At 35.2% G+C, this 24,836-nt stretch overlaps 1 pseudogene; it reads right to left on the reverse strand.

Moving 5' to 3' along the window:
• Positions 1-957: 957 nt before the first annotated feature.
• Positions 958-24,836, reverse strand: part of LOC124896171 — a 45,600-nt pseudogene continuing 21,721 nt past the window's right edge.

Below are 24,836 nucleotides of genomic sequence, written 5' to 3' on the forward strand. Positions count from 1 at the left end.
CTTTTATTTTCCTTACAAGAAAAAGTAAAACTTATTTTTTGTAAGAAAATCAGGGGAAAAACCCTAACAAATCTCTTCTTTTTGACTTGATTTTCTTCACGTGATTCATCTTCTTCACATCTTTGATCTTTGTTCTTCATATAGTCTTCATCACTGCTGCTTGGCATGCTTAAAAATGAAGCTTTTGGATTAAAAATATATGAGCCCTTTCGGGTTAAAAATATATGAGCCCTTCATAGGGTTAAAAGTGAGCTTTATTTTTAAATATGTAACAGCAGGATTGTTGAAAATATGACTGAAATATCATCTCCACATGTAGTTTGACAAAAATCTTCATTATCGCCCCAATTGTTACAGCTTGATTTTGAAACCGCTTTGAACCTATTTAATCTCGTCTCACCACACTATTGGACCATTGAACCGTAAGCTCTGATACCACTTGTTGGTTTCGAAATCGAGAGGGCGTCATGAGGAAGCTATTAGTTGCAAACTATTGAGACGATAAATCAGACGAAAAGAAAAACATACTAAAAACATGATGATTATATAGTTTGTCCAATTGGCCTACATATAAAAACCTAATATAAAAGAAAACATAAAACTATTAAAGAGAAAATCTCTCCCTAAAGAAAGACACTTTAAATGACTACATTATGGATACTATTGTTTTATGGTATGAGAAGGGGTCTTCTATTTATAGATGTCCAAAACCTTTCCTCCAAGAAAGAGGTTTGCCAAATAAGGAAAAGTTTTATATTTTTCTTTCAGGAAAAGTAAAAGTTTTTATGGTTACTTTTATTTTCCTTACGAGAAAAAATAAAACTTAATTTTTGTAAGAAAATTAGGGCAAAAACCCTAACATTAAGTTCATTTAATCAATCCCATCCCAATAAAAGTTTCAGAGTTAGAAGGCTCAACTCTTGGTGTTGATTAGATAGTCTTAATCTTGTTTGAGTTTTATTTTCTCTTATCTCCATGTTGTAAGGACGATTTTTTTCGCTGTATCAAATGATTCAAAAAGTAAATAACTTCGCATGCTAAGAAAAGTCAACACATTAATATTCCGACCTAAGTTTTAATTATTTTTAAAATGAATTAAGAATAGAGTTCATATTCTCAATTATACTTCCAATGGTTCTTGCAATGAATAGAAAACATTGGTTTCATTAGGTGCTTTGGACACTAATATTTCAATGCCTTGTCCTCTATCATACAAAATTTGAATATTTTTCATAACAAAATGTTAGTACTGTTATTATTATTGTTCAAAAAATGCAAAGGCATAATTTTGTCAGTTGAAAATTTTGACAAAAGAAAGTACCTTAAAAGTATCTTCATTAGTTTGATCTTCACCAATGTATATAGGTGAAACATCATTTGAATTAGCACAACCAATGATTCCAACAAAAATTCTAGTGCATTTCCCATGTCCTATTTAATACAGGGAAGAATCTCCAAAATCTGTTACAAAATAAATAAAATCAAGTTTGGTATAAGATATTTTTTTCCTTTTTCAATGTATAAATTAAAAAAATCAATTAAGAATAAGATTTTAGGCAACACACTTTTCTTTCTTGAGTTAATCGAAGTTTTGGATATTTTGAAGACACTGATTTAACGTGTTCGGTCAGTTCATCTCTTCAAATATAAAAATTATAGTAAGTAAAACTCATAATAAATTATAATAATTTGTAACACCCCATTTTTTTGGGCTTAAGTTGAGCTGTCTTTTCGATGTATATAGACCCAAATTCAATGGTTTCTGGTTAGAAATAAGTATTAATGATAGTGCGTTAGTGCAAGAACATCTTTGGAGATGAGTATACGCCATAAAAATCTCCTAGCTCAAAGTTAAGTTGAGCACGTTCTTACCGGTTGAGTTTTAGTAGACTCTTTTTCTTGGGTTAAATTCCAACGAACATTACTCCTAGAAAATAAGGAGTTATGTGTCCCATTATATATCAAATTAAATCTCTTTGAGTCATCTTTCCAGCCCAACTGATCGTTCGCGAATCTTATTTTTGAGTCAAAAGTTATGAGTATTTTAGTGAGACACTGTCTCAGGTCCACTTTGGCCTTGCACCGCAAACTCTGAGGTTTGCTTTGGCCTTGCGCCGCAAACCTTGTGGTTTGCTTTGGCCTTGCTCCACCAAACCTTTCTTAAGCATCAAAAAGTATTCCGTTTTGAATTATTTTAAGGAAAATAAGGTCTTTTACCATCCTATAATCATTCCTAATCATATATGGACGAAATTTAGGACTTTAAACACATTATTTCACTTCTCAAATCCCGAAATCATCTTTCCTTCAACAAGAGAGGAGAAACCACCTAGGTTTTGCAGATTTTGATATCCAAGGGAAAATATCTCTACGTCCTCTTTAATTTTTCTGTGTAAAAATGTATGTGGGACTATCTTAAATTTTATAGGCATAAGATTTAATGTTTTTATAAGCCTTAGAGTATATATTTATGTACACATTATGAGTTTTGGAAATTGTTAAAGAGCATGCATTGGGAACCCCATTTCATGATGATGTTTTGTTTAAACTATGGGGTTTTTCCCTAAACTTGAATTATGTTCATGTGTATGGACGTTATGAGTTGAGAAGTTATATGAGAGCATGATTTACAAAATTTTCTCTCTTGTTATGAAATCTATTGTCTTAATGTGTTGCAGTTGTTTATACAAATGATTAAAAGTTTGAGTTTAAATATTTCACAATTAATTATGAATTTGCATTGTTTTATAATCCAATGCGAGGGTGTTTTATTAATTTGTAAATGCTTTTGTGTCCTAATGGAGAAATTGCATATGTTTGATGGAAGAGATGGCCACTGTATGTTAAGGTACTGAAAAAGAAAGTATTTTGTGTGAGTTTTTATATGTTTTGAAATAAGAACTCTCTTATATGTTTTGAAATATGATAACTGAATAACTGGAAGTCTGCAAGACCAATCATATAATGAGATCTGTAAGGAATACTGAACTGAGACTGTGGGAGATATCATCTAACCGATATGCCCCAATATGAGTTAAGTAGGGTCCAACCTGTAACTCCAGTTGAAAGGGTGTTAGTATCGTGCCACGGGTAGTAACAATGGATGTGTGGATCCACTAAGTCACCTTCATCTGGTAGTTTGTCTAATGAGATTTGTGTTACCCTCAACTGCCAGTTAAACACTTTATCAACCCTTAACTGGCAGATTTGCATCTCTAACCTATGCTGGCTACGTAGTTCTGGAACTAAGGGACTGTTACTAAAGGTCACACCCTCTAATGGTAGGTGAGCCCCTGTCCCGGAGTTCACTCAGTGCTTAATCCTACTCCCAACTGAACTAATGCTGATTAATGGACTGAACTATGCTTAACTGAGCAAACAACTAATCATAAATAACTTGACTAAATGATAATGCTCATCGATTATCTTAAATCACTTTGAAAATACTAAATTTATATAAAAAACTAAGTATCGGGTGTTCATAATCCACCAACACTAAATAAGAATAACAATAAGGACATATGAAGCTTTAAAAGCCATGATAAAGAATTATTGCACAAAACCCAACATTTAGATATTTCATCAAACACATGGGAGTCATGAATTTAAGCATGAGAAAGGGTAAATTATGTGATTGAAGATATAGTTACAATACTAAAATCATAAATTAGGGATTTAACATGGAAATTCATCATTCAAACGTGTAAAGGGCTCATCCCATAGAAAAAACTTATAAACGTAACTTGTAATCAAAATTTATAAGAGCTTTATGGAGATAACTCATCAAAAACATGTATAATTCATAATTTAAAACATAAAAATAGATTTTTGGACTCCATGTGTGGAAAGGGCCCATGGATGAACATCACACATATCTTAAACCTTAAATCTTGGTAGAGAAACACAAATCTTTAAGCTTCCTTGAAGGTTTTTGGATTTAGAAACTTCATTTTTTGGTTTTCTTGAAGAGGATGTAATGAAATTGATGAACTTGGGGGATGATTAGGGTTTATTTTAGAGGAAAATTGAAAAAAATAGGCATATAATGCCCTAACCGACATTTTAATTCGCGTTTTTATGAATTGGATTGAGGAAAAAAGACTCAATTGCCCCTTAGAGAATTAAATTTGCAACTGAAACATAGATTAGAGGGGTACCACAAAGCAATGAATGGATCATCTATACCCACCGTGACACGTCACTTCGTAGTGAGGTTCTAAAATTAAAATTCAAACATGATCCAATCCTCGTTCGAAAAATCTGAAACTTCCCTGTTATATGTTCCTGACTCCTCTAAACATGAATTAACTCAAAAACCTACGTCTTGAGGTTGGAGAGACCAATTTAAAAATCCTCAAAATTAAGAGTCTAAAAATAAGACAAAGTTCCCAACACTTAGAGAAATTTTCAGGATTTAAGCCTCTTATATATGCAACTTGGAGATGAACTAAGCTAAGAATAATACAGGGTATTACATATGCTTTGAAATAATAACTCTCTTATATTGATTGAATGTTTTCATGGTCCAATACCATATTTTCAAATGAAAGGACTAAGACATGATATGATATTGCTGATATGACTTGTAAGTTTTGATATGACGATATCAAATCAAATAAATACCATGACATATTCAGAACAGAACAAACTATAGACTTTGCAGATTTTAACTCATGATTTTAGAAGATGGGCATTTTTAAAGGACTAAAATTGGGCTTAAAGAGAGTTAGAGGGTTATCCGAAGAAGGCAGTTGAGTGAAAGGGCTCATTGCCAGAAATCATGTTTTGCTGATACGGGATTTATGATATGTTATCCTTCATAGGAGGATAATTGAGACATTTCACATGGGAGAATTCCTACATTGTACTCACATGGAGGGTATACCAGTTCATGCACTCTAGCCCTTGCGGTAAATTTGGTTTTGGGCTTGATTGTCGAGTTAATAGCTGACCCTTATAGCCAGTGGGTAATCAGAGTTGTAGGGTGTACCATCTAGCTCAGAACTAAAGAGAAGAGTTGAGTTCATGATTTACAATAAATGTTTTAAAAGCACGGATTGAAGATTTTTAAATTATTCCCATGTGTTTTTATATTTTCATTATGCTAAATTGTTTTAAAAAAAGCTCTCAATTATGTTATATGAAGCATATGCTATTTTTGGCTAGTTCTACATACCAATACTTACGAATATTGCCCTCCTATCTACAGGTTCAGAGGCTCAGTTCTGGGGTCCAGCTCAATAGTAGATTATTCCCAGTCTTCCAAAATTTGGAGAACCTCCCTTACACTTGAGGACATTCGATCTAATATAATCTCAATAAGTTTTATGGTTCGGCTGGGAGCTTTGTCCCGGTTAAGTCAGACTAATATTTTCAGTTCAGTAGAGGCTTCGTAGACTACTGTAGAACGAAATTTGAGTATTGTATTGTTAGAATTTCATGACGCATTTTGAATTATAAATTTCCATTAAAAATTATTATATCTTTTTCACTTTAATTTGTGTAGGATTATTCTTATGATAGTATGCTAAGGGGTCTCTTGGGCCTTTGTGATTCGGGATGCCCCTCGCAGCTAGGACCTCGATTCGGATCGTGAAATAATTATTACTCAATTCTGACAATTTCTTTTGTAAAAGAAATAAAACCTCAAGTAAAATCAAGGACTATTGAAATATTGGTCAAAGAAACAACGTATACCTTTTCTTCAATATGACAAAAGTGTAGCGATAAGCAAAGTTTATTGTTTTCTACTTTAGCTCCTGATATAAATTTTTTTTCTCCATTAAAGATATATACACCTGAAAATGTTAAGGTAACATTTTAATTTTTTTTCTTTCTCTATAATATGGAAGCGGATAAAAACAATAAAAATAAAGTGAAAAGTTTAAAAACAAAAGGACAAGATTAACCTCAACAATCATGGATAACAAATCATTTGTAGGTTGGCAGAGAGCAATTTGATTATTTTCTTGAATAGGTAAACAAAAGGTACTAAAATATTATTATAAAAAAAAAAGCATAACATAAGATAGATATAGTAAGTCATTTGAGCTAGAAAATAATTAATAACTCAAATTTGCTCAACTTTTGCAGTTATGCCCTTTAATAGGCACCTTGATGCCATACCATGACTTCAAGCATAATATGATTCTCATAATTTTACGAAATTGAATACTTTTGCTCTGCATCATCCACTCACTATTGCTATTGAAAAATACGTTATTGTATCTCACAGCTTCCCTCATCTAATAATTCTATTAGAAAATAAGTAAGAAATTAATTTTAATCTTAATTATACTAAGTAATTTCAATTGATTGAAAAAAACTATAGTATATAAACCCCAGTAGTCATGAAGCCTTTGTCAGGATCATCAGCAATTGGAGAAAATGTACCATCATAGTCCAAAAACAATACTTTTGTTTCCCTTTTGAAACATCGATGATTTTATCGAACATGTCTAAAGTTGAAGGATGACGAACTTATTCAATTGATCAAAAATAAGTTATAATCCCATCCATATTTTTGTTTACTTTAATTTGATTAATTAATTGAAATGATATAGCAAGATTGAATAAATTGACTCACAATTCAGGACTTGAGATTTTCAGTCTGAGAGATTGACCTTTGTGTTGGTCATGAAGAAGCTCTCATGCAATCAAGTAAAGTAGTGATTTGAGTTGTATCATAGAATGAATGTTTAGATTTATGTGCATCTTGTGTGATGTACATACATTTTATGTTCTTTTTATGCACCATACGTGCATCCTATTGCCAATTAATAAGAATATTTAGAATCATATAGATATTATCGTTAAACGTACGTGTGAATATACTACCATTATGAACTATCATTTAGCTTAATCTAATATTTTTAAAGAAAAAATCTAAACAGCTTTTTTTAAATTAAAAGGAACTTGCAACCCATTTTATTAAATAACAAAAATATGTGCAAGACTTACTATTAAATCTGGTCCAAATGATCCAAAATCTGATAACGGGCAAAATATCAGACAAAACACCTGATTTAGGAAAGTAGTCTAGAAATTCCTAAAGAAAAAAACACAAAACAAAGATAAGAATCAAGAAAATCTTCAGCTACATCTTGTTTCAATCCAAATCCTTCATCTCCTCGTGATGTAGATCGACGCTGCTTCTGAAAAAAGATGCCGACCTTCTCTTAGTTTTTCAGCAGCTCAAATCGACAGGGATGATTGAATTTTGAGTGATTTTACATCAAGCATTTTCATGTCTCACAAATTTCATAAAATCAAATAAAGTGAAGACTTCTTCAACTCCACTACCTACAGATTCGAACTAGTGTAACAAAGATAAGTGCAAGTCTTTTTCCTCCTAACTATGTTTACCCGAATTGAGATGTTAATTTCACCTCAAATTTACCTTCTTGAAAGATTAAGTCCAACTTAGAGTTGATACCACTTTGAAGAGAGTAGAGCTAAGATTCTATCAACCCCATTTTAGTTATATAACAAATCCCAAAATTACTTTCCTTTTGATAATCTTTTCATTTTCTTCCATTTCTCATAAATTCCCTCTGTTTGTTGGCTTCTTGACAGATTAGTTTCTATTATCCTTTTAAATATCTACGGTTTCTCAATGTCAGTTGTTGTCATGATCCAAATCAGGGCTTAGTCGTGACGGGTATCTCAATTCCATCATGAATTGGAAATCACCCCTTAGCTTAACCTCCAGAACACAATAATTGAATACAATGGAAGCCAATCAAATATGATAATAGGAAAAATGGATAAACCAAATGTAAATTAAGAGTCAAAACAAACAACCATCCCATATTTGTCCATAAAAGCCTCTAAAACCTGAATCCAAAACTATGTCGGGACATGCCCCCGACCATAACAAAAGAAAACTTACAATTACCAAAATTTGAAATAAAGCCTAATGAAACGGCAAGGCTTTTCAAAAGATGGAGGCTCATCACTTCACAACAAATCAATCAGTCAACCACACTACCAAATGCTGCACAGTAGTAATAAAAATACCCTAGGATCCTATATCATTAAACAATGCAGCGTCCAAGGACGATCAATTGGGTAAGCACTGGCATATAACTCAGGAAAAGAGATAAAATAATGTCATTTCCAAAACCAATCAAAACTATATGCACAACAATCACACAAACACGCATATATATATATACATACATACATACATACATACACACACACACATATATATATATATATATAAAATGTTGGGATAGGGACAAAGGTCATAATCCATGAGAGTTTAAACCATTAACTGAAACTATATAGCTCGTTCCATCCTAAAGGCACCTACTGACTATATGGGTCCTTAATAACCAAGGAAACTGAAGAAAGAACTAAAGACGCCAAGACTCTAGCCATCCAAAAATATAATGTGTAAACCAAGAACACGGTCTTATAGACCGCCACATCGGTAAACATGGTTTTCAGTGTTAGTCTCCCCGGGACTACACTTTCATGGTGAGATACACAATCCCCTTTAAGCATAGATTAAAACTATTTTGTACATAAACCAACCATTAACCCAGGAGTCTTATATTAAGGCATTTACTAACCTGGCATCGTCATACCAATTATGCTTGCAAGTTTATGTAATTATGCCCAACCAATCCAACTAACTATTAGACTCTCAAGTTCTATTCAAAGTGCAAATCATTGCCATCAAAGGCATTCCAAAACCATTTTCACTATCCATTATCCTTTAATGCAATGCAAGATTTCAAAAGTAAAGTTTCACAAATTCCATATTCAAAACCAAAGTTATGAAGGTGGGTTGTGGTTAATGCCATTACCAAATAAAAAATTCATTAATTTGAAAAAACTCATGTTCTCTATTTCAATTCCCATAATAATTCACCCATTCAGCCCCAAAACCATTGATCAAAGCATGAATAACATATTTAGATTATGGGAAAAAATTCAAGTAGAAAACAATCAAAAACCCTCAACTTAATTTCAAATCCAATAATTAAATTACAAGAATGTTGAATCAATTTATGTAGAAACATAAAATACAAGTTTAGTTATGAGGGACATGCCTAAAATACAGACGAAATTGAAAGGAATTCCAAAGTTTGGAGCCTATACGTTGAATTCCTTGTGAAACCCTTCTGTTTTTGTCTTGGGAGTTGGAGATGAGAAAGTAGTGTTTTGTTTTATGATAACTAATGTTAAAGGGGCCTTCAGAGTTTTTTAAGTCTTGGAGTGAAGTGTAAAGGGAGAAAAAGATTGAAATAACCTCAATTAAAATATGCAGGAAAAATAAGGGCCAATCTTCATGAGTTATGTAACGGCTCATGAGGTCCGACCATAAGTCGTTACTTGGACTCATTACCTGGGGACAAAAATCTTAGCTACTGTTATGATAACGAGTACTACATAATGACCTATTGTCTGACGTCACGACTCGTGATCAGGTCAGAATGCTTGGGCGACCTCACTACTGAGAAAACGAGTCCCTCCTAGCGACTCTTTACGTGACCTCACAACACGTTACCTGGATTGTTACCACTGGCAGTATTGCCACTATTTCTGTTACGACCCAAAAACAAGGATCATGATGGCACTTGTCGCGGCGAACCTTTACAAGTAAGCCTAACACCAAGACTGATACATAAAGAAAAAAGATAGAAATACCCCCAAGGAAACACTTACAACACGAAGCCAGAACCATAACAATATCCCAAATGCAGAAAGAAATAAACCAAAATACTATATATTCCAAAAACCTGGTGTCAATAGTGTAAGAACATATCTAGTACAACTCAAATCCAAATAAAATACATAAGATGTTCAAAGTACAAGAGATACTCTATCTCTGAAATGAAAGTAAAGACATAGTTTATAGAAAAAGGTAGTAGAAGACATCCAGACACTTGAAAATCACCAACTACCCTTAAGATCCAATAGTCGCCCAAATCAACCAAGTTGGGGTGCACTCAAACTAGGAACTGCACTAAAAGGGCATAGTACGCGTAAGTATGGTCCACTTGTACTCAGTAGGTATCATAGGCCGATCGAACAATATTGATATTAAAACATACAAAATACACATTAAGGGCACATCACCTGGAATTAAAAAATGTCCCAGCACGGTAGTCCACACCGCTTACGTTAACATTTCTATAATATCAAATATATTGAGACAAACCAAAAAGATCATAAATATACAATATAACACGTACAGTCAAAATAAGGAAGAATAGTGTATATATATATATACACACAAGATCATTAAGTGTAAGTATAGGCGGATATAACAATTAGACAAGTAATAAGTCAAACTAAAATATAATCACATCACAAGCACAATTAAGTAGATACAATCAGAATGATGATAATGATGATGATGATGCACGAGGTTGTTGCACAACCTCCAAGACCATCACATAGTTTTCGCACATACCTACGGAGCTAAATTTTCCCGAAGTAGGACCCATAGGGATTCATAAACCTGAATAATCCATAGATCATATCTCCTCCCCGGCACATCCCTTGGGGAGGGTGTTTTAAGATATCATAATATCTCCTTCCCAACATATCCCTCGGAGAGGATTTTATAAAACGTGTTGCCAGTATTTCTCATTATTTCCGTAGTGGTACCATTTGTTTCATGAATGAGTATGAAATGGGGATGTAATGTTCACAACCAACCAAAATGAGTATTTCCACAAACAACCACATGAGTATTTCCATAACCAATCAATATGCTAATCACGTGAGCCAATTATCCATTCAATATTTCAAAACATTTATGAATTTCCACATGCTTCATATGCCTCTAGAGTATGAATACATAACAATACACATTTGATACCATAATATACTTTTCATTAACAAAATATAATTATTCTCATGTATATAGGCTATCAATACCACATAGGACCCCACACGATCACACATAGCACATAATATATCAAATCTACCAATTACATCACATATAGACTCTCGCACAGGTTTAACACAATAAGATAGCCAATTTCATGATTAGTTCTCATCCCCTTAACATGTATTTTGTATACAAATTAGCCTAGTCTGAAAGAGTTAAGCCATAACCTACCTCGAATGTTGAAATCGACCCACTACAATTCAATCCCAAAGCCTTAAACTTCACGAATAAACTATAAATCAACTAAAACATCAAAATATAAAATCTACACATCAAAAGAAAGTCAACAACACCTATATTGCCTAGTTCAGAATCAGGATGGTTTTAAAAAAAAAGCAAAATCATAAATTTGTTTTAAAAGTATGTTCCCCATGTTCTTAGGAGTGTACAGCTGAAAATCCAAGAGAAAATGAGTTAAAAATGAGGTCCAAATTTAAGAAAAATTATTTTAAAACTTTATCGGGAAAAATCTTCGAAATACATTTTAGAATCAATATTTAAAGATAAAATGAGGAAAAATAGATAATTATAGGATTAGGAACATTATTCAAGTGAAAGGTGTTGAAATGGGGCTTAAATTGGTGAAATACTCTTTTTTGGCCTTATGGGCCAAAATCCCAAAATTTATACTTAATCTATGTTTAAAAAAAGAATCTAATGTTAAAGATAGAAGAAATTAGTTGAAATGAGTGTAATGAAACTTACCCAAGCTAATAAGGGAAAAAAATAGCTCAAACCCGTGAACCACTAAGCTCTAAGTCTGAAAAATGGTGAAAAATAATGAAACATGGGTATTTATACCAAGTACCTGTGATCGTAGACCACAGGTTGCAATCGCGGTACCTCGTCTAACTCGTCTATAGCGATCGCAGATGGAGTGTCGCGATCACGATAATTAGTTTACTGGACCTATCGCGATTGCGGTACCATCTCTCAATCATGGGTACATCAGATAACTGGTGCACCAGCTGGGGGATTTTGGATCATTCTAAGTCCCCACGAGCCCCTTGGGATTCATCTGGAATCCTGTAAATGCAAATAAAATATGCTACTCTATCAAATTTGATGCTTCGAACCCAATGGCGATATCAAATTTTCAAAAGATGTTATTTTCACAAAGTTCACCCCCAAAATCCAAAATCACAATTTTCCAAACCAAGGGTTGAAAGGAGATTTAAAAGCCACAATCCAAGACCAAATATGTTACCATCCTAAAATCGCTATTCTAAATTTTTGTGTGCAGTCCATTTTGCCATCCGCATATTAATCAAAAGATATCAACTAAAGTCACATATAAGACTCTCGAAGGAACCAAAAACCACAATATCACACAAATGACATCAAAATGCATTGAAAACCGTGCTAATTAACACCACACTCCAAAAATACCATATTGCGACTACGGGGAGGGGTAAAATAGTCAAATGTCACTAAAACACATATGTCACATATTTCTTCAAAATTCTGCTCGTTACATCATCCACGACTAAAAGTATAGCTCATTGTTGAACTAAGGCATGGAAATACCTGAATCAAGAAAGAGCTGGGGATATGAACTATGCATATCAAAATTGACCTCCCAAGTAGCCTCATCTATAGGTCAATGTTGCCACTGAACCTTAACTACAGGAATAACTCTAGAACGCAACTGTTTCATATCCCTAGCCAAAATAGATACCGACTCCTCAACAAAATTCAACCTCTCACTAACTGAACCGACTCCCAATGAATAATGTTACACTCATTCAGAATGTAATGGGAAAGCATAAAAACATGAAAAGCTGGGTAATCAACTGATAGTTCTAGAGGCAAAGCCAACACATAAGCCACATCACCAATAGTTTAAAGAATCTCATATAGGAAAATATACCTTGGGCTAAGCTTGCCCTTCTTCCCAAACCTTATCACACCCTTCATAGGTGAAACTCAAAGGAAAATACGATCACCAACACCAAATCTTAGGGCACGAAGGCTACGATCTATATAAAATTTTGCCTACTCTGGGCTTTACGAATCCTACTATGAATGATCCAATCTCTATTTAGAAACTCACAAAGCAAGTCTGTACCTCGAGGTCTTACCTCAGAAACATCAAACCAATCAGCTGGAGAGCGACAATGCCTACCATTCAAAGCCTCCAATAGAGCCATATCAATGATGGAATGGTAGCTATTAGTATAAAAAACTCTGTTAAAGCCAAATATTGTTCGTACTAGCCATTGAAATCCATCACACAAGTGCGGAGCATATCCTCCAATACCTGGACAGTCTGCTTTGACTGACCATCAGTTTGGGAGTGAAATGCTGTGCTAAGTTTAACCCGCTTACACAACTTATCCTGAAAGGTGTTCTAAAAGTGCGAAGTGAACATAGAACCCCGATCTGAAATAATAGAAACCGGGCATCATAAAGTCTCATGATCTCACAAATATAGATACGGGCCAACCATTCAGCACTGAAAGAGATTTGCATAGAAATGAAATATGCAGACTTGGTCAATCGATCTACGATGACCCAAACACTATTAGATCCGTTAGAAGTTCGAGGTGATCTGATCACAAAATCCATAGTGATCCGTTCCTACTTCTGCTTGAGAATGAGTAATCTTTAAATTAATCCACCAGGTATCAAATGATCGGCCTTTACTTACTGACATCAAAGGCAATGATCTACAAAATTCACTACATCCTTACTCATACCACACTGCCAGTAATGCTGTCCCAAGTCATGATAGATCTTAGTCACACCTGGATGGATGCAATACCTTGAACAATGAGCCTCCTCCAAAATCAATCTAATCCAATTACCCTTTCTCAGCACACAAACATGTTCCCAATCCTCAAAACTCCATCTAAATCAAATGAGTTTTCCTTAGCCTCACCACTCAACACCTTATCTCAAATTGACCTCAACCTAATATCATGAAACTAATGAGCTTAAATCTGCTCCTTTAAAGATGACCTAGCCTCCACAAATGCTAAAACACACCTAGTTGTTAAAATATCATGCCTAACCATCTGGTTAGCTAAAGAATAAACCTCTAAGGCTAAAGGCCACTTCTAGGTCAAAAGATATGCCAAGTTACCTATGCTAGTTGACTTCTAGCTCAAGGCATAATAACCATATTAGCCTTACCCAAGTGATAGAGAATATTCAAATCATAATCCTTAAGCAACTCAAGCCAACGAAGCTGCATATTACGATCTTGCTAGGTGAAGAAGTACCGAAGGCCATGATAATCTAAGAAAATCTCAAAATAGACTCGATACAAGTAGTGCCTCCACAACTTCAAGGAAAAAACAACATGCACAACTCAAAATCATGGGTACAATACTTCTTCTCATAGAACTTCAACTGATAAGAAGCATATGTAATCACCTTAGCCTCCTAAATCAGAAAACATGATAACACCCATGCCCTCTTTGGGCAAAGTCAAGATAGAAGATGAAGACAACAAGTCCTTAAGCTTTTGAAAGCTCACCTCACATGCATCATACTACTAAAATAAATCCTTCTTCTGAGTTAACTTGGTCAACGATGCTACAATAGATGAGAAACACTCAACAAAATGCCAATAGTAACCTACCAAGGCAATAACTCCATAAATGCTGCTGGGGCATCGGTTAACCCAAATGGCATGACCAAGAAGTCATAATGGCCATATTGAGTTTGAAAAACTATATTTGAAATATCCAATGCTCTAATCATCAACTGGTGATACTTGAACCTCAAATCAATTTTTAAAAACATAATGACACCATAGATCATCAATAAAAAAAAAGAGGATTTTTATTCTTAACCGTTACCTTGTTTAACTGCCGATAATCAATACACATATGCATAGACACATCTTTTTGCTTCACAAACAAGACAGACATATGTTAAGGAGATACACTAGATTGGATAAATCCCTTATCCAACAACTCCTGCAATCGATCCTTCAATTTCATTAACTCGACTGGGAACATCCTATAAGAAGTAATAGAAATAGGCTTGGTGCAAGATGAACAAATCCATGAACTCACAAATAACACGAACAGAATCCAAAAAAGGAGGTGAAACAATACTAGTATCAGGAATATAAGCCAAATAAGATAAACATATCTCTCAACTAATATACGAGCCTATATATAAGATATAATCCTCTTAGGACCTTAATGAAGAGCACCCTTCCAAGCTATCCTTGGCACACCCAATGAAGCTAAAGTCACAATCTTAGCATAACAATCTAGGACAACATGATAAGAAGCCAACAATCTATACCCCAACTAACATTAAAATCAACCAAATCTAATACAAGCAAATCTGCCCAAGTCTCACACCTAGTGAAAGTCATAACACAAGATCGGTGCACCCAATATACCATTAAAGAATCTCCTACTTTGGCAGATAAAGGAATAGGTGACTGCATCCAAGTGCATATGTAAGTGTACGTGGTCTCACTAAGTAGTAAAGTGGCCTTATAAAAAGCCGAATGTCGATCCCTCAGAGACTCATTTCCAACAACTACTCAATTCTAGTTCACAATTTAGATTAAATTAGTGTAAAGTAACTAAAAAAGTTTGTGAGTTGTAAATTGAAATTAAAGTACATAATGTAGTAAAGTAAAAGTCTTGGACAATCAATGGAGAGGAATCCAGGGTTAAGGTTCTATGAACAATCCTATTACGCTACTGAAATTCATTTATGAGATTACTTATCTTGGTTGTTGATTCACGTGGTTAATATTATGATCATGATCTCTTAAGCCACTAATCTTCTATCTAACTTAGACCCACAACTACATCGCTGAGTAGGAATGTGAGAACTAAGCTAAACACATTTATATTTTATCTCATAATGAACCAAATAGGTCACTTAGGTATATCTTTATCCTAAATGCAAATTATAACTTTATTTTGTAGAAGATTATAATCCTATTATATTTACCCCCACATTCTATCCTCTTGTTCTTTCTCTCGGGCTCATAAGGCAACAATAAATTATTCTAATATTAGATACTTCTTAAAATAATTATAACAAGGATAAATAAATAATAAAATATGATAAGCAATCAAACCAAAATCAATTCAAATCTATAGTATTCATGTTCTTGTACTTAAATTTGGAAAGAGGTCTTTTAGTCACTCATGGACATAATAGTAATCACAAAGGTAGAAAACATGTTATAATCCATAAACAAACTAAAATAAAGAAAGAAAAACCCTAATTACTGTGTTTTCTAGTCTCTCCCCAAGTATCTAAGTCGTCTAAGGTGTTTTGCATTATTTACAAGTATCCTATTTGTAGGAGGACAATTTGGCCGAATTTTCCTTAGGGTTCGTGTCGTCTCTCTTATCTTAAGGACTAGGATGTGCACCATGGCCTTATTGCAGTGACATACTGGAATTCATTTTTTAGGAAGTATCTAGGTCCATATCTTCCTTCTCATGGCATGGACCAAGGTCTGTAATGACCCATTCCTTCACGACCTCTATTTTTGTTTCTAAACTTATCTCATGCACTCTTCCTTCCATCCCAATCCTTTTGGTGTTGTATCCACTATACTCCAAAAAGGTACTCCAAATACAACCATATGAGACGTAGCCAATTGAAGAGAGATATCCAAATCCTTCACAAACTTTTAAATCTTCTAAGACTTGATAGAACTACTAGCATAGGAATATCTGGAAAGGTAAGAAAGCATGCCTTATACTCTTTAACAGTTATAGATCCCTTCTCCAGGCAATCAAACTCATCTCTCATCTGATCACTCAGATTGTAAGGAAAATATCATTCTAGAAAGACATCAATAAACTGATCCCACATTATCTCAGGAGAATTAAGAGGTCCATAACCAACCAGCGACCTCCACCACACTCTAGTAATATTTCTCGATTGATATATAGTATAGGAAATTCCATGTGGCTCTAGAGAACCCAAATTATGTAATTTCTCTTGATAATAAACTAGGAACACAAAAGCATCCTCATCCAAAACATTGCTAAATCTTAAAGGACCCAAATGAGTAAATCTCTCAAACCTTTTCTGATCCTTAGAATACATAACTATTCTCACAATAAGAGGAGGATTCACTACATAGTAAATCTGGCAGGATGAGATCCTATCTAGGGAGGTAACATAGATGAAGGCTGAACTCTTAATCCTGAAATGCCACACTCAGATGTTGGTACTAAAATAGGAATAGTACTTAAGGTTTGATGAGTACCCAAAATAGAAGAAGGTGTAGTTGGAGGGTCCTCACTCAAAACTAGAGGAACAACCGAAAAAATCAAAGGAGAACCCTCTAAATAGGTTAATAAATGGACCAATAACCCCTCCAAGACTAGGCAAAACAAACTCTAAGAAACCGGAGCTGAACCTGTGCCCCAAATATGCTCAACTTGAGGCTCAGGGGAGAGTCCCCTAGCATTCTGCCTAGACGGCTGATCCATGGGCTCGTCCACTCCCTTGAGTTCATCCACGACTTGAGGTTCACCTTTTAGGTGAAGGCTCCACACTCTGCTCTCGCGGGACCTAGTCAACATCATCTATGCAGAAAGAGTGAAATATAACTCAGAATACAAGGTATAAAAGAAATGTACACGATAAGGAAAACAATAACAAAACTTTTCCTAAAGAAATTCTATAGCCTCTCAAAGATAGATACAGATATCTACGTATCAATCTGCGAGACTCTATTAGAAATTCCATTCTTTCACCATTAAAACTAATGAAACCTGGCTCTAATACCAATTTAGCATAACCCAAAAATAAGGGGCATGATAGCACTTGTCGTGGAGTACCTTGACAAGTAAGCCTATCTCCCAAACTAATTCACCAAGGGGAAAAATATAGAAATACCCCCAAGGCAAGGCTTACAGAATAAAGCCTAAACTATAACAATATCAAAAATATAGAAAAATAAAATAAATTACATCATTCCCAAAATAGGGTGTCAATAGTGTAAGAACATATCTAATACAACTTAAATCAAAATGAAATACATAAGATGTCGAAAATACAAGAGACACTTTTTTTCTGAAATAAAAGTAAAGATATAGTCTATAGAAAATGGTACTAGAAAATATTCAAATTCTTGAAAATCACCCAATACCTTGAAGCTCCAATAGTCGCCCGAACCAACCAAGCTGGGGCACACTCAAACCTACAACAAAATACCATAGTATGCGTATAAGACCCCCAAAATCCTAAGTTTAAGTTAGTCTTTTAAGCATGCTAAGAGGGTCTCAGACTTAGAAAATTCTAGCTAAGTATTCAGACTTAGTATTATTTTGGCCTTCGTAAGTTGGAAACTCTATTTCATGACCTCTATGACCTTAAAAAGTCAATCCTTAGGTTTATTCATGATAAAAAATTTTAGTAGGTGTTCTCGGATGAGTTTCATATTTTTTGGACCTCGTTTGAACCACGTTTGGGAATACAAAATAATGTATCGATGCAATCTTAGTGCGGCGCCTCTTCCATCATATTGATTAATATTTTCCTTAGCTCCCAGTGGAAGTTTCTAATGAACCAATGGGGAATTGACGTGGCGCATTGGCTATCGCGTCGATGCCAATGACACGACGCGTAGGACAGTGCAACGATGGTTCAATTTTTAGTCTTTTAAACCTGCGTCCAGAGGGTTAAATAGGTCTTTTCCCCCCTTATATCAGCCCCCAAAACATATCATTAAGCCATTCAAGAGTCAAAATATACTCATTCTCTTTAGAATTTATAAAGAACAAACCCTAGTTCATCACATTCAATATCCAAGACTCAAGGCTTCCACCATTATTCTTTAAGAGTTCACCAACTAAGGTATGCCGAGTGTTCATCCAAGGGTTCCTTCCACCCTTGGAGTCCAAGAAACTCTATTAAACTTCAAGTAGTTGGAATATATGATTTACATAATTGGAATTAAAGTGTATTCATGATTATTAATTGAATTAGATTTCTATTTTATAATTTATTACACGTTTCATTTAGAATTGATTATTATGTGTGTAGATTCGTATGAATCCATGTTAAACCTCTTGAAATTGTGAAATTGGAAGTGGATCATGATGCTCACCTATTATGTGCATATATTATGCTCATCAAGTGCTTGATGAATTGTTCATGTGAACTAGTAAGGGAAAGTAATCATGTCATGCTAGCTTATGTGCAAGTTATACCATGCAAGTGTTTAATAAAATGTCTCTATAGATACATTATGAATAAGTGTGCATTTTTATGCTATACAAGATCATGTGATGCTTTATTTTTCATGCTATCGAGGCCTGAGGTATTTAATACCCAAAAATTTAACTGTTTACCTGGAGCCAGCATCAATTATAGAATAATCTCAGTCATGTCACAATTCGTAGTACTCTTAGTTAGTTTCAGAACTCAGGAAAACTCAGTAGACTCAGTATCAGTCCAGTCCAATTCAATATTCAGTTCAAACCTCAGTAAATTCAGTTAGTTAATAAAATTCAGTAGTTTTCCATCAGTCAACGAAACTCAGTGAACAATGTTCAGTTCAGTTAGACAGTATAATCAATAACAATTCGGTCAAGCCTAGTATGAACTAGGAACCAGTTCAGTGTCTATTCAGATAGGAGTATGATTCAGCATCGAGTTAACCTAGGGATGGGTTATTCTTGCCAGCAGAGGGTTTGACCCTTAGTAGAAATCCCTGTATTACAGAACTACGTAGCTAGCATAGGTTGAGATATCTTCCTTCCAGATATTATGAGGGTTGATATATCTCATTCGAGTTTTCTTATCAATGAGGGTTGACAAAAGAGCTTTCTATCAGAGAGGGTTAACTGACATCTTATCTTTACCCATCGCACAATATTGATACCCTTCTAACTGGGGTTATAGGTTGGGCCCCAATCTATTTAGAAAGAGGAATGTCGGTTAGATGATTACCTCCCACAGTCTTAATTTTATATTCTATCTTAGTATAGAACTCAGTTCAATTCTAGAGACTCAGGACTGTCAGACATAGTCACTCAGTTCAGTACGGAATTCAGTATAGATCCACAGAACTAGGACTGTCAGATAAAGTCATTCAGTTATTAGTAATTTAGTATCAGTATACTTAGATATAAGTAAATCATCATTGAGACACAATATTCAGTGTTATCATGATCTCAGTTTTAGTCTATGTGTTCATGCATATACTCTCATTCAGTTATAATCATGTCATTTAGTCAGTATTGTTCATGAATATGAACTCATGCATTTTAGCCTACCTCACTTTGCATACCAGTACATTCAAAGTACTGACGCATACCTTTCTTTTGCGCTATGATATTTTATATCTATTCATTTAAATATCCGAAGTTAGTTGGGGACTTGTCCCATCAACTCCACATTTAAGACAGTTTGGAAGCTTTTCAGACTAGAGTGTTTTCAGACAAATGTTTTAGTTTTTGTATTGTTATACCATATATATTTTTATTATAGTATTGAACCTTATGACATGTTTTCCGCTTACTTTCCACATATTACAGAATTATTATTCAGTTATTGTAGCATGTACCGGTCATGGGTTAGTCTGTGGTCCTTTGGGATTATGAATACCTTATAGCATTTGAGGTACAGACTCGGGGCATTACAAAATTAGTATTGGAGCCTAAGGTTCAACAAAGTCCTAGGAAGTCTGAAAGCTACCTCTAGTAGAGTCTTGTACATGGGTGTGTACCATGCCACACTTATGGACAGAAGGCTATACGATGTTTTAGGAAAAGTTTCCCTTCTTTCAGTATTTATGTCGTGCGAGTGAGCATGAGCTCCAGTTAAACTCTCTATCTAATATAAGTTTCTCTTCTATTTACATAATATGCCTCCAAAAAGGACTAAGAGAATAGGAGCAGGAGACCTGCCAGAACCCCAGCCCGTCCATCCAGAATCTCTGGACTAAAACATCTCCCACGCTAAGTTTAGAGTAGCTTTCACCATCCTAGGTCATTCTGTGGTAGCCCAAAATGAATGTTCAACTGCTATTCTGGCCAACCCAGTGGCCAATACTACTGCTTCCAGAATTCAGGATTTTACTTGAAAGAACCCTCTATTTTTTACTGGGTCTAAGTTAGGTGAGGACTCTCAAGAGTTTCTTGATCAGGTGTAGAAAGTTACAAACATTATAGGGTGACTGCTGTTGAGAGTGCTGAGTTGGCTGCATATCAATTGAGGATGTGGCTCATTCATAGTTTGAACAGTGAAAACCAGAAAGGGCTCCAAATGTAGGGCCTATAGAATATGAGAAGTTTGCTGTTGCTTTTCTAGATAGGTTATTCTCTCTAGAGTTAAGAAAAGTGAAGGTTTTAGAGTTTCTGAATCTAAAGTAGGGAAATCTGATAGTACAAGAGTAATCTCTGAAGTTTTCTTAGTTAGCCAGATATGACCCGCATGTAGTAGAAGATAGCAGAGCAAAGATCAGTAAGTATGTTTTTGGCGTGTCTAATAGTATGGTCAAAGTGGCAGGACTGCAATGTTAATTTAGGAGATGGACATATCCAGGCTCATGGTCCATGTTCAGTATATAGAAGAGGATAAGAATATGGGGAAGAAGAGGGAAAATAAGAGAGTAAGAATAGGTAGTTTCAACTTTGCTCAACCTAAGTCAGAGTGTGGGAGTCATTCTCAATTTTGCCTAAAATCCTCAATTCCAGCTCTGTCCTCATCCAGTACTTCTGTTCTTAAATTTAGATATGGCAATAGGGATAGGTCATTAGGCTCTAAACCCCAGGGTAGTGTCAGCAGTGCCCGAACCAATCTCCTTTTTCAAAAATATGGTAGAAATCACTAGGGTATCTTTAAGGCGGGCAGTGATGTGTGTTTTGGATATGGCAAGCCAAGCAAAAGGGTCTGATAGTATCCTGAGGTAGGTTCTTAGAGTCAGAATAACTATCCCCCAGATCAGTCTGGTGGCCTAAATCAGTAGGGTGCCGCTTCCAGTGCCACCAGTGGGCAGCGTACAAATACACTTTATGCTCTTTGGTACTGACAGGATCAGGAAAGTTCTCTTGATCTGGTCACTAGTACATTAAATGTTTTCCAATTATATGTCTATGCTTTGCTTGATCTAGGATCTTCTTTGTCCTTTGTTACCCCCAATATAGAAGTTGATTTTAGAGTCAGTCTCAAAATTCTAGTAGAGCTTTTCTCAGTCTCTACCCAGTGGGAAAATCTGTCATAGCCCGACGAGTATACAGGAACTGTCCAGTTATGATATCTCAAAAAGTCACTTCTGCAAATTTAGTCAAATTAGAGATGACCAATTTTGATGTCAAGTGGCTTCATTCTTGCTATACCTCAGTCAACTGTAGAAATAAAATTGTACAGTTGTAAATTTTAAATAAACCCGTCCTAGAGTAGAGGGGTAGTACTTCAACACTTAGGGGTTAGATTGTTTCTTACCTTCGGGCAAAGAAAATGATATCTAAGGGATGTGTCTACCATCTCATTCGAGTCCAAGACTCTAGTTCAGAAACCCCTACTCTTGAATTAGTGTTAGTTGTATGTTAATTCCCAAATGTATTTCCCAAAGATCTTCCCAGAGTTCCTCTCGAAAGGGAAATCAACTTTGGAATAGACCTTTTTCCAGCTACTAAGCCCATATCTATTCTGCCATATAGAATGGCTCTAGAAAAACTTATAGAATTAAAAAAACAGTTAAAAGATCTCCTAGATAAGGGATTTATCAGACCCAATATATTCCTGTGGGGTGTACCAATTTTATTTATGTGTAAGAAAGACAATCCAATCAGAATATCTATAGATTACCGTCAGCTAAATAAAGTCATGGTAAAAAACAAGTACCCCCTTCTCAGAATTGATGACTAGTTTGACCAACTTCAGGATGCCAGTTACTTTTCCAAGATACACCTCAGATTGAGCTATCATCAGCTCAGAGTCAGAGAATGTAACATCCCAAAAACCGCCTTTAGAACTTAGTATGGTCACTTCAAATTCTTAGTCATGTCCTTTGGTCTTACCAATGCCCCAATATCTTTCATGGACTTGATGAACTGTGTGTTCAAGAAGCACTTGGACACGTTTATCATAGTCTTGATAGATGACATTCTTGTCTACTCCTGTAGTGAGAAAGATCATACAGACTATCTCAAAATAGTATTGTTGACTCTCAAAAACCATCAGCTATTTGCCAAATTTAGTAAGTGTAAATTTTGGCTAAGGTCAGTAGCTTTCCTTGGCGATATAATTTCCGGTCATGGCATTAGATTGATCCCTAAAAGACCAAAGCAGTGAGAAACTGGCCTAGACCTATTTCTCTATCAGATATCAGGAGTTTCTTGGGCTTGGCTGCTATTACCGATGGTTTGTTGAGGTATTTTTATCTATTGAATCCCCTATATCTAGATTGACTCAGAAGAAAGTTAAATTCCAGAGGTCAGATTCTTGTGAAAAGAGTTTTCAAGAGTTGAAGAATCGACTCACTACAACTCTAATTTTGACCCCACCAGATGGTTCAGATGGATTTGTGGTGTATTGTGATGCCTCTAGAGTCGGTTTAGGGTGTGTTTTGATGCAGAGAGGTAAGGTCATAGAATATGCCTCTAGACAACTTAAACTCTATGAAAAGGATGTCCTACTTATGATCTTGAGTTAGCCACAGTAGTTTTTGCCTTAAAGATTTTGAGACACTATTTATATGGGGTGCATGTTGATGTGTTCACTAACCATAAGAGCCTTCAGTATGTTTTCTCTTAGAAATACCTAAACCTCCATCAGAGAAGGAGGTAGGAGTTGTTGAAAGACTACGACATGAGTGCCCTATATCATCTGGGTAAAGCCAATATAGTGGCTAATGATCTCAGTAGGTTGTCTATATGGAGTGTTGCTAATGAGGATGATACTAAGAAGAAGTAAGCTGAGGAAGTTCACCAGCTTGCCCGACTAGGTGTTCGCTTAGTTGATTCATCATAAGGTAGTGCATGGGTACTGAGTAGTTCAGAATCATCCGTGGTTTATGAGGTGAAGGAAAAATAGGATAGGGATCCCATTCTAGTCAAGTTAAGAGAATCAGTCAGGGTTTTAGAAGGTAGAGGTTTTCTCTCAAGGAAAAGATGGTGTGTTGCACTACCAGGATCGGCTATGAGTTTTAGGTATAGATGATTTGAGGTAGGGTATTCTTGCAGAAGTGCATGGCGTGTGTTACTCTATTCATCTAAGGTCCACTAAGATGTACCACAATTTGTGGGAGATCTACTAATTGAGTGGGATGAAGAGAGACATTGTAGAGTTTGTGCCTAAGTTCTCAACATGTTAGGAGGTTAAGATTGAGCATTAGAAGCCTAGTGGGTACATGCAGGAGTTTAGTATTTCGACCTGGAAATAGGAAGAAGTGAACATAGACATTGTGATGGGTTTGCCTCATACTCATCGCCAACATAATTTAGTTTGGGTCATTATAGACAGGATGACCAAATTAGCTTATTTTCTACCAGTCCATACCTATTATTCGGCCGAGGATTATGCCAAACTCTATATTAGGGAGTTAGTTAGATTGCACGGTGTTTCATTATCCATTATCTCAGATAGAAGTAAGTTCACCTCTTATTTCTAGAAGACATTCTAAAAAGATCTTGGTACCTGAGTTTACTTCAGTACAACCTTTCATCCTCAAGAGGATGGTTAAGAAGAAAGGACCATTTAGACTTTAGAATATATGCTGCAGGCATGTGAGATAGACTTTAAAGGTAGTTTGATGACCACTTGCCTTTGATTGAATTCGCATATAACAACAACAATCATTCCAGCATTCAAATTGCTTTGTTTGAGGTGCTTTATGAAAGGAGGAGTAGATCTCCTAGTGGTTAGTTTGAAGTGGGTGAGGCCATAGTGGTAGGTCTTGATTTGGTATTTGATACCTTAGAGAAAGTCCATTTGATCAGGGAAAGGCTTTAGACAGCTCAGAGTTGAC

The sequence above is a fragment of the Capsicum annuum genome, chromosome 2 (assembly GCF_002878395.1).
Source record: "Capsicum annuum cultivar UCD-10X-F1 chromosome 2, UCD10Xv1.1, whole genome shotgun sequence".
NCBI lineage: Eukaryota > Viridiplantae > Streptophyta > Magnoliopsida > Solanales > Solanaceae > Capsicum > Capsicum annuum.